This window comes from Curcuma longa, chromosome 1 (genome assembly GCF_044706935.1).
Source record: "Curcuma longa cultivar G26 ecotype Majalengka, Jawa Barat chromosome 1, ITB_CL_G26_1.1, whole genome shotgun sequence".
Taxonomy (NCBI): domain Eukaryota; kingdom Viridiplantae; phylum Streptophyta; class Magnoliopsida; order Zingiberales; family Zingiberaceae; genus Curcuma; species Curcuma longa.
Window position 1 is genome coordinate 4530329 of NC_133861.1, and position 9606 is coordinate 4539934.

Here is a 9606-nt window from a genome sequence, read left to right on the forward strand (position 1 = left end):
AAGGAATACTAAAAAAAATATAGGTTGGTGGAGGTCCAAGGAATCAAACCCCATGCCTTTCGCATGCAAAGCAAGCACTCTATCATATGAGTTAGACCTCCCATGGTAACTTAGAAGATATCAAGATCCATCTTTAGGTATTATCTTCTTTGTCTTGGAGGAACTCCAATTAAGATAAGAGACTAGTGCTAAGGACACTGAACAATGTAGTGGATACGAACCTGCATGCATAGACTAGAAACCCTGAGCTACAGTGAGGGCAGGGGTTTTCTCTCCATTCTTGTTCATCTCCAGGGAGTGATCCATCTCCCAATGTTCATTCATGAATAAAGTCATGCATTAGGCAGCGTAAGTAGTGAAGTTTGTTTGAGAACCACAAAAAACAATCTGGGGAAAAACATCCCTTCTAAATACGTAAAACATTGGAGGTCATTCGCGATAAGCAGTAATAATAGCAAGAAAGCCCCACTGGATCTCCATTGCTTGAGTTGAGACTGGTTGCCACTAGGTTGTACCACGGAAACCATGACTACTTTTTTTATTTTTGAAAAGGGAAAAAATTAAAAGATTTCGACCTATTTTAGAAAAGGGAAAAAATTAAAAGATTTCTGCCATATTTGAACCAACAACCTAAGGATCACCTGCAATCACTACAGTCCTCCACTCTACCAACTGAGCTAAGGTCGGTAGGTCAATTGGTAAAAAGAATCTATAATTTTATTAATTAATATATAATAAGAAATAGTAAAAAAAAAATATAGGTTGGTGAAGGTATGAGGAATCAAATTCATGGCTCTCACATGGTATTATTTTCTCTGTCTTGAGCTAAGGGTGAGTAAAAATTTGATTAAACCAAATAAACCGATTGAACTGATCGAATTTAAAAATCCAGTTCAGTTATTTCAGAATTTTAGTTATTTTTTCTAAAAAAATTAGTAAATTCAATTTGGTTTCGATTTTAAAATTTCTTATTCGGTTAAACTGAATTAATCAAAATAAAAAATAATTTCTAAATAAGTAAACTTATAAATACCTAACTAATTGATAACTTTTTTATAATATTTAAAAATTTTAGTTATTTTGGTTAATTTGATCAAAAATCGAATTAACCAATATTTTATCGGTTCGATATTTATTTGAAAATTTGATCGGTTCGATTGGTTAAAAAAATTGGTTCGGTTCTAATCGAATACTCACCTTATCTCAAGCTAAGGTATAAGAAAAAAAATCTATAATTATAATAAGAAATAACAAAATTATAAATAGTGGAGGTCCGGGGAATCGAACCCCGTGCCTCTCGCATGCGAAGCGAGCGCTCTACCATATGAGCTAGACCCCCAATGACATTTTAAAAGACATTGAGATTCATCTTTTGGTATTATTTTCTCTATCTTGGAGGAACTTCAACCAAGATAAGGGACCAATGCAAGAGATACTAAACAATACAGTGGATACGAACCTATATGCTACTAACTCCTTTCTGAATGATCCAATAAATAAATACGCAAATGGAACACTTGATGATAGCATAGACTAGAAACCCTGAGCTACGATGAGGGACAGAGGTTCTCTCTCCATTTTTGTACTTCTTCAGAGAGTGACTCATTTGTCAATGTTCATTTGTAAAGAAAGTCATGCATCAGTCAGTATAAGTAGTAAAATTTGTTCGAGAACCACAAAAGACAATCTAGGAACAAAATCCCTTCTAAATACGTAAAACTTTGGAGGGCATTCACTATGAGTAGTAGTAATAGCATAAAAGCCCCACTGGATCTTTACTACTTGAGTTAAGAACGGTTGCTACTAGGGTATACCATTTTGGTTTTACGGAGATTATGACTAATGTTTTTTTTATTTTAGAAAAAGGGAAAAATTAAAAGATTAAAAAAATTAAGATTGCCAAATTTGAACTACCGACTTAAGGATCACTCTACAATCCTCAAGTTTGCTAACTAAGCTAAGGTCGGTTGGTAAGAAAGAATCTATAATTGTTTATTAATTAATATATAATAAGAAATAGTAAAAAAATATAGATTTATGGATGTTAAGGGAATCCACAGGTCTGTCAAAAAATAAAAATATATAGAAAATATTAAAATTTTTATGTTTGGATTACAATTTAAACGGGTTAAGTTAAAATTTTTAAATTTGGATTACAGTTTAGATGGATCAAGCCCACTAGTCAATTGAGTTTTCTACTTTAGTTTTAAATTTTATTTTTAAAAAATAAATTTTCTCAATTCGCGGGCCAACCTAAGCCTGTCATGGGCCGACCCACACGGGTTGCGAGCCTAGGCTGGTCAACCCACTTGAACCCACCTTAAAATGAGTTGATAAAATTTTAACCTAATCCATCTAAATTGTTTGGCGGGGCGGGTTGATCCGACGGGCCCAACCCAAATTGACGACTCTAAGCACTCTCAACAACCGAGGCTGAATATATCGCTATAGCAGAATATATATCACAATTGTTATAGATGACTCACGCTTTAGAGGACTATGGACTTATTTACAGAAATATCCAAGTCATTTGTAATAATGTAAGTACTTTAAATTTGATTAAAAATTCAGTTCATCATTCAAGAACGAAAAACATTGAAGTGAAATACCATTTCATATGAGATCATGTAACTAGCAAGAGGTGATATTATATTTAATTATGTTGAATAAAAATCAAACCTACCTTATATTTTTACTAAACTACTTCCTGAAACGAATTTAGCTGTTTAAGATGAGAATTGGGAACATGTTTAGTAGTTTAAACAACCAATCCTCCATTATCACTTCAAAACTTGAACTCATATGCATCTCTCAAACACTTAAGAAATACTTTGCTTGTGTATTATGAAACATAAATGGGATGAGATGCTAGGATCAACTATTTGATTCATATTACTTGTTATGATGCATTACTTTGAGCTAAACAGTGAAAAAACTTTAAGGAATTATTCATTGGACCAATCAAGGGGAAGACCGATACAAAATTAATATGTGTTGATCCAAATATCATGGTTGGTCATTCTAATGAAAATTAATCAAACCTATATTCTTGAATGAGACTCACAACCCAATCATACGTCACTAAGCACACATATTTTAACCTTGACGATAAAAACCCCAAGAAACCCTAGATTTTATATGGCACAACTGATATTCAGACATTTAATCGACTGATTCAGAATATCAATCGATTGATAGCTTAAAAATTCAATAGAGAAGCAAACTAGTTTGGCTGGAATCAATGTCAATCAACTAACGTGACTCAGAGGGGAATCCAGTCGACTGAATTTATACATCAGTCGGCTATTGTGCTAATAACTTTAGTACATAAGCCAATTGATTCGACTGGAAGAAACACTAGTTGACTGTTTTACTAACACCTTCAGCACAGAAGCATTGATTCGGCTGGAAATCCATACCAACCGACTGTGTGTCTAAAAACAGTCAATTAGCATGACTCAAAAGGGAATCCAGTCTACTGATCAGATACATCAATCGACTGATTTAGAAAACCCAGCGTAGGTTTTAAAACCCGACTAATTTTTTCCCATCACAAATTCTCCCGTGCCCTAGCCTTGCAACCCCCTTGCCCGTGAAATTGACTCGACTGTTCTCACCTCACCACTATTCTCCTTCTGGCCATGCTTCAACACGGTTTCTCTGTGTCTCCTCCGACGACTATCCTCTAGTCGTGCTTGGAGCCAAGCTCTCCGAAAAGGGATCGTTTCCTCTGGTACTTGCTCACACCTGCACGCCGACAACCTCCGACAAATCTCGTAAGCAAAGTCATCTTGATAAACCCTAAACTCACTGGTTGCTTGACTCCTTAACAAAAGGATTCAATAGTCGTATGATTTAACCCTAATTTGTCTTCTTTTAGGGTTGCGTTCGCATTCTCCCCATGGCAGCAATACAAGCTTGTTCCTAGCTTCAAGCTCCGATTCTACATGAAAATAGCTCCTAAGTAAAATCCTATCCTAGCTCTTGTATCCAATTCAAAAAGGTCATATTGTTTATTTCTAATATGTTATTGTTGATGCATTCATGCGTACATATAGGAATAAAAATAGGTATGTTGAGGTGAGTCTAGGCCCTTTTAGGACCTCATCTAAGGGCAAGGGCCCTAGTGAGCGACCTAGCTCTTTCAAGATTATTCCTGCTCGATACTTGCATGATAAATTTTTTTGTGAGCAGTGTTCAAATGTTTTAAACATTGTTACACATTATCATTTGGAAACCATTCTATTTTGTAACAGTCCTATGCATCTAGACTTGGTAGTAGAGTTCTATGATAATCTTCATTGTGTTAGTGATGGTTCCCCTGTGTAGCAAACTCGTGTGGCCAACTGTGACTTTGATTTCACTCTGACTATTTTGCGTTCCTTTCTAGGTTATCATCCGACTGATAATGATTTTGTGTTTTATTTAAATCTTAGAGAGCCCCTTTCGTAGCCTTTTGCTCATTTGATCGTAGATCACATGTTCGAGCATTTTTTTTCACCAAGCTAGGTCACTGAATAAGAGAATTTTCTCTGCTCAAGGTCTCTCGGCTCCCAATAATATCCTCTATAAAGTCATTATCGGATGCATCTTACCTATTATTACTCGTGCTCTAACTTCGGTGAGGCTAAGTCATTTATTCATCTTATACTCATTTCGTTAAAGATTAGATGTCGATGTTAGTCTTAATATGTTTCATTACATTGTGCATTATACAAAACTCATTCAGAAAAAAGATCCACATGTCTTTTCCTCATATTATTACTGCATGACTTGTATCGTTAGACATTGATGTGATTAGGGACAAAGTCAACATTAAACCTCTGACTAATTATGATATGATTGGACTACGCAACTTCTCCCTAGCTGGGATGAGGGAGGACCTCCACACCATGGAATAGGACGAACACCATGATGATCATGCCAACGAACTTAGCGGTGAGGAGGCTGAGGTGCAGGATCATTAGGAGCGCTAGAGGGTGGTGAATAGCGCTTCTAGGCATTTTCACAATTTTTGATAAACTCGTAAAACTTGCATACGTGAAATAGAATGTGTAACGGAAAATGACATAAGTACACGGTGGTTTTACTTAGTTCATAGCCACAAATTACTACTCCAAGACCCACGATCAAAGATCATTTTCGACGGATAATCCACTAAGTAACGCCCTTCTTACGGAAGGAAATTAAGCGCTTTACAAACAATAAGTAAGATCGGTAACAAGTATATCATCCTAAAATTCAAGTACAAAGCGTAAAGCACTAAAAAGTATACGGATAGAGTATGGATGCGCAGACTTTGATGCAGCTCCTCGGCGTGACGATAGTGTTCCGGATGAACTCTCTTCATGCAGACGGTCGTTGTAAGTCGTAATCAGATGCCTTTAGGGTTCCCCCTCGAGGCTGCTTTTATTGAGTGATCCCATCGCCTCCACATTGTCCTATTGATCCACTTTCGACATTGCTGGCTTGACACTTTCGGGTGCCTACATCCCTTCCAAGCACTTGTATGCTGACATGGAGGTTCTGGATCAACCTTAACTCTGCAACGCCTTATCCAGATCCGGGTGCCTAGAACCTTTTCGGGCGCTTAGAGGCTGAGGTGTCCCGATCACTAGGACTTTGCCACCTCACCTGCCTCGTTGGCCCATTTCGCTGACGTTCGATAGCCTGAAACCAATCCGAACGCTTGGACCATCTGATCGTCTGGATCTAGATAAGGGCTCCCGGAACATAAAGTTCTAGCCCCTCCTTTCCTACATTACAAGTTAGTGCAAAATACAAAAGTAATAGGAAAGAAGCCGTTTAACCAAACTATTTTGGTCTTGACTTCAGGTTTCTAGTGAAACCCTAAGTCAGACTAATGCCTACTGTTCCTCTTACCGAGAATGCATCCTCACCCACTCCACTGAGAGAATTTACCTTGTGCCAACCAAGTTCTCCAGACTTGTTGGACTTTTGATTAGCCTCGATCCTCGACCCCCAAGACTTCCACCGCTAGACTTTCAGTCTTCTAGACCAGCCTATACTTCTGCTTGGCGCACTTGATCCACTAAGTCTTCCTGCCTAGTCCTCCTGACCAAGACTTTCTTGTCCAGTCCTCTAAACCAGATCTTCCACCTAATCCTCCATATTAGGTCTTCTGCCTAGCTTCCAGCTAGGACTTCCACCGCCTAGCCACAACTAGGGCTTTCCTGTGCCTAGCCATAACTAAGGCTTTTCCTATGCTATCTTCACATTCAGTTCAGCTCATTAGATTATTTCACACACTTAACTTGAATCTTTTATCATTATCAAAACTTAGGTTCGATGATTTGGTGCTCCCTACACCAATAATCTTCCCCTTTTTTATTATAGCAATCTAAGTTCCAAGTTAAGTAAAAATATTTGTAGTAACATAAAAAAGTAAACATAGCAACAAATAAGGCAAGTCATCACAAGTATTAATAATTTAAAGTCCTTGACTCCCCCTTAATTCAGGACTCCCCCTGAACTTATATGTTTCTTAAAGAAGAGTAATAAATTTTAAAATAATATCTTTTTTTCTCTCCCTTTGAACTTGACATAGTTTAGTTTTGATCAACTTGATACAAACCATTCAAGTCCTACTTAGAAAAATATTTTACAATAATTAAATCAAATTTGACTTTGAAAATTTTAAAATAACTTTAAAAAAATTTCAAGACTTAACTATTTGAAAAAAACATTTCCAAGATTTAACCATTTGAAAAATATTTAACAATATTTCAAAGATTAAAAAATATTTTTAAATTTAACTTTGAATTATTATCTCTCCCCCTTTGACATAATCAAAAAAATGGTAAACTTTATTTTTAATAAAAATGTATAACAATCATTTAATCACGTTGAAAAATAGGTGTGAGTCCAAGTATATTATAATAATAAAAAAATAGTAAGATAAAAAAATTTTTCTTAGGCACAAATCCAACTTAGGTTTTGGCTAACCATCAAAAAATAGTAACTTGACCAAGTTGGTCAAGTTTAAGTGTGTCATTCCAGTTAGCTTATGCTAAACAGGAACACTTAACTTGATCCATAGTTTTATTTTTATAGCCTAAGTTTTGGTTTGATGCACAAACATAAGCATCTAGAACCCAGGATATGACCCTATGCATCTCACACCGTTCTAGGTTTCATAATACACAATCAAGTTATCTAGTGTGCTTTGTGAGATGTATTAACCTAAGTCTATAGGTGCATGATCTCTACTGGAAGTACCTAGACTAGGATCAAAAATTTCTTTTACTTTTGAAAATCTAAAATTTTAAACTAAGTTTTTCAAAAAATAAAATAAACTTTTAAAATCATTGTGAAAAACTAAGTAATAGTAGATTTGAAAATATGAGTTTTGAAATATACGAAGATTTTGAACTTAGTCTACTAAACACATTCCTAATTACAGATGATTATTCAAAAATAAAGTGTAATAATAAAGCACAATAAATAAATATAATGCTGAAATAGGAAAATGTAATAATAGTCTATAAAAAGGTCAACACTAGAGTCAATACAAGTCAAATGTAAAACTAGAAAGTTGGGTCTATTGTGGAGGTGGTTGAGGGTGGCTCATGCCCCAAGATCTGAGCATATCCATCAGCTCAGAATGTCTAGTCCTACTCCTCTCCTCTTGACTCTCAAACTGACTAGCCATAGTTTGCTGGTAGGAAATAACTGACTCGTGCAGACTATGGACTGGCTCTTCAAGTCTGATCACTCTCTGCTTCAGAGTGATAGGAGGTGGAGGTGGAGAGAGCTGGAGAAAGTCAGCTAGGTTAATGTCATCATCCTCCTCCTCCTCGGCGGCTGCAGCTGGCTGTGACTGAGGCTGGTTCCCCCGTCTCCATGATAGAATCCTATCCTCATCTATGTGTATCCCAGCCAAGGAAAAACTCCTAATGCCTAATATGTCAAACTCACTAGATGGTTTGACTTCATCTGCAGTGATGTCAAATCCAAGTGATGTTAAAAGCGATGTCAAAATGTGACAGTAGGACATATGTACTCTCTTGCTGGTGGTGACACCAGATAAAAAAATAATGGCATGAATGATATGCAAACTAATGTCTATGTCTAACCTATGATGTAATGGATATATAAGAAATGTATGAAATGATCATATCATTACGACGTCCCTGATAGTTAGGGGTAGAATGCAAGTCACTGAGACTCTGTACAGAACATAGTCCTGCACTCTGAGTTTAATAGAAGAGAATTGGATCACAGTAGGGACCTTCTCCTCTTTAAAGAAATATGAATGCATAAGATCTAGTATGATGTGTGAGTAGGGATCCTCAAAAGGTACATCCCTAGGGGGTAGTAGGTAAATAGACATGATGAATATCTAAGTCCTAAGTGCTCTTTAATGACGGTGGGAGATAAGATGAAATCCCGCCTGGCGACTCGAGTGGAATAGGTCAAATCATCGATCTGGACTAGGTTATTGTACAATTTGACATACAAACTCATGTTAACTGGGTTAGTACAGTACACTAGTCGTTGAAGGCTGTAATGCTCTACGACCTCCATGGATGGTATGCATGAACGTGTGAAAAATATCCTACATAAAATCTAGAATGCAGGAGTACAAATGTCAATGATGCAAATCTAATCCTAAGTTTCTCAGAGGGGAATCTGGGATCTGTACTAGGAGTACTAGAAATACCAGTCTCAGCTGTCATCCTCTTAATCTTAATGCACAAATTAATGCTTAACTAAGGAAAAAATTAACTTTAAATTGCTTTAGGATTGTTGTGGGGACTTACCTAAGTATTTTGGAAGAGAAATAAGATTGTGGAGAGAAATAAGATTGTGGCGACCTAGGACCCTTGGCAACGGTGCGGGTAGAGAGAATTTTGAGGTTGAAAGAGGATTTGTGCGGTTTGAGATGATAGGGTTAGGGTTATTTTTATAAATGCGATCCGAGCGGCGCTTGGATTCAAATCGGGGTGCTTGGATTTTGCGCGGTGTAGAGCGCCTGGAAAAATTTTCAGGCGCTTGGATCCTAAAATCGGGGGTGCCTGCGTAAAATCGTGGATGGTGTTTGGGAAGCGATTCGGGGCGCCTGGATTTGTATCCCGACGCTCAGATTTGATTGGGTTGGACCTTAATGAGTTTTAACTAGGTTGAATTTTAATTGGGTAAGATTTTAATTATATCATTTAAATCAATTAATTAATATTTAAATTGAGTTTAATCAATTCAAGTTTAGTTAAATTTAATTAATTAATATTCTAATCTAAGTTTAATTAATTAAGCTTTCAAGTAAGTTTAATTAATTAAGATCTTAAGGTTAAGTTTAATTGATTAAGATTTTAAGTATAGTTAATTTAAGATTTTAAGTAAGTTTAATTAATTAAGATCTTTAGGTTAAGTTTAATTGATTAAGATTTTAAGTAAGGTTAATTAACTAAGATTTTAAGTAAGGTTAATTAAGATCTTAAGGTTGCATTTAATTAATTAAGATTTTAAGTAAGATTAATTAATTAAGATTTTAAGATTAGGTTTAATTAATTAAGATTTTAAGTAAGTTTAATTACTTCAGGTTTAAGTAAGTTTAATTAATTTAGGTTTAAAAAATGATTAAGG

At 35.9% G+C, this 9606-nt stretch overlaps 1 non-coding gene across 1 annotated transcript; it reads right to left on the bottom strand.

Annotated features, from left to right (window-relative positions):
- Positions 1-1266: 1266 nt before the first annotated feature.
- On the bottom strand, positions 1267-1339 carry TRNAA-CGC (transfer RNA alanine (anticodon CGC)). The gene has a single exon. It is a non-coding gene; the product is annotated as a tRNA-Ala (tRNA).
- Positions 1340-9606: the final 8267 nt, after the last annotated feature.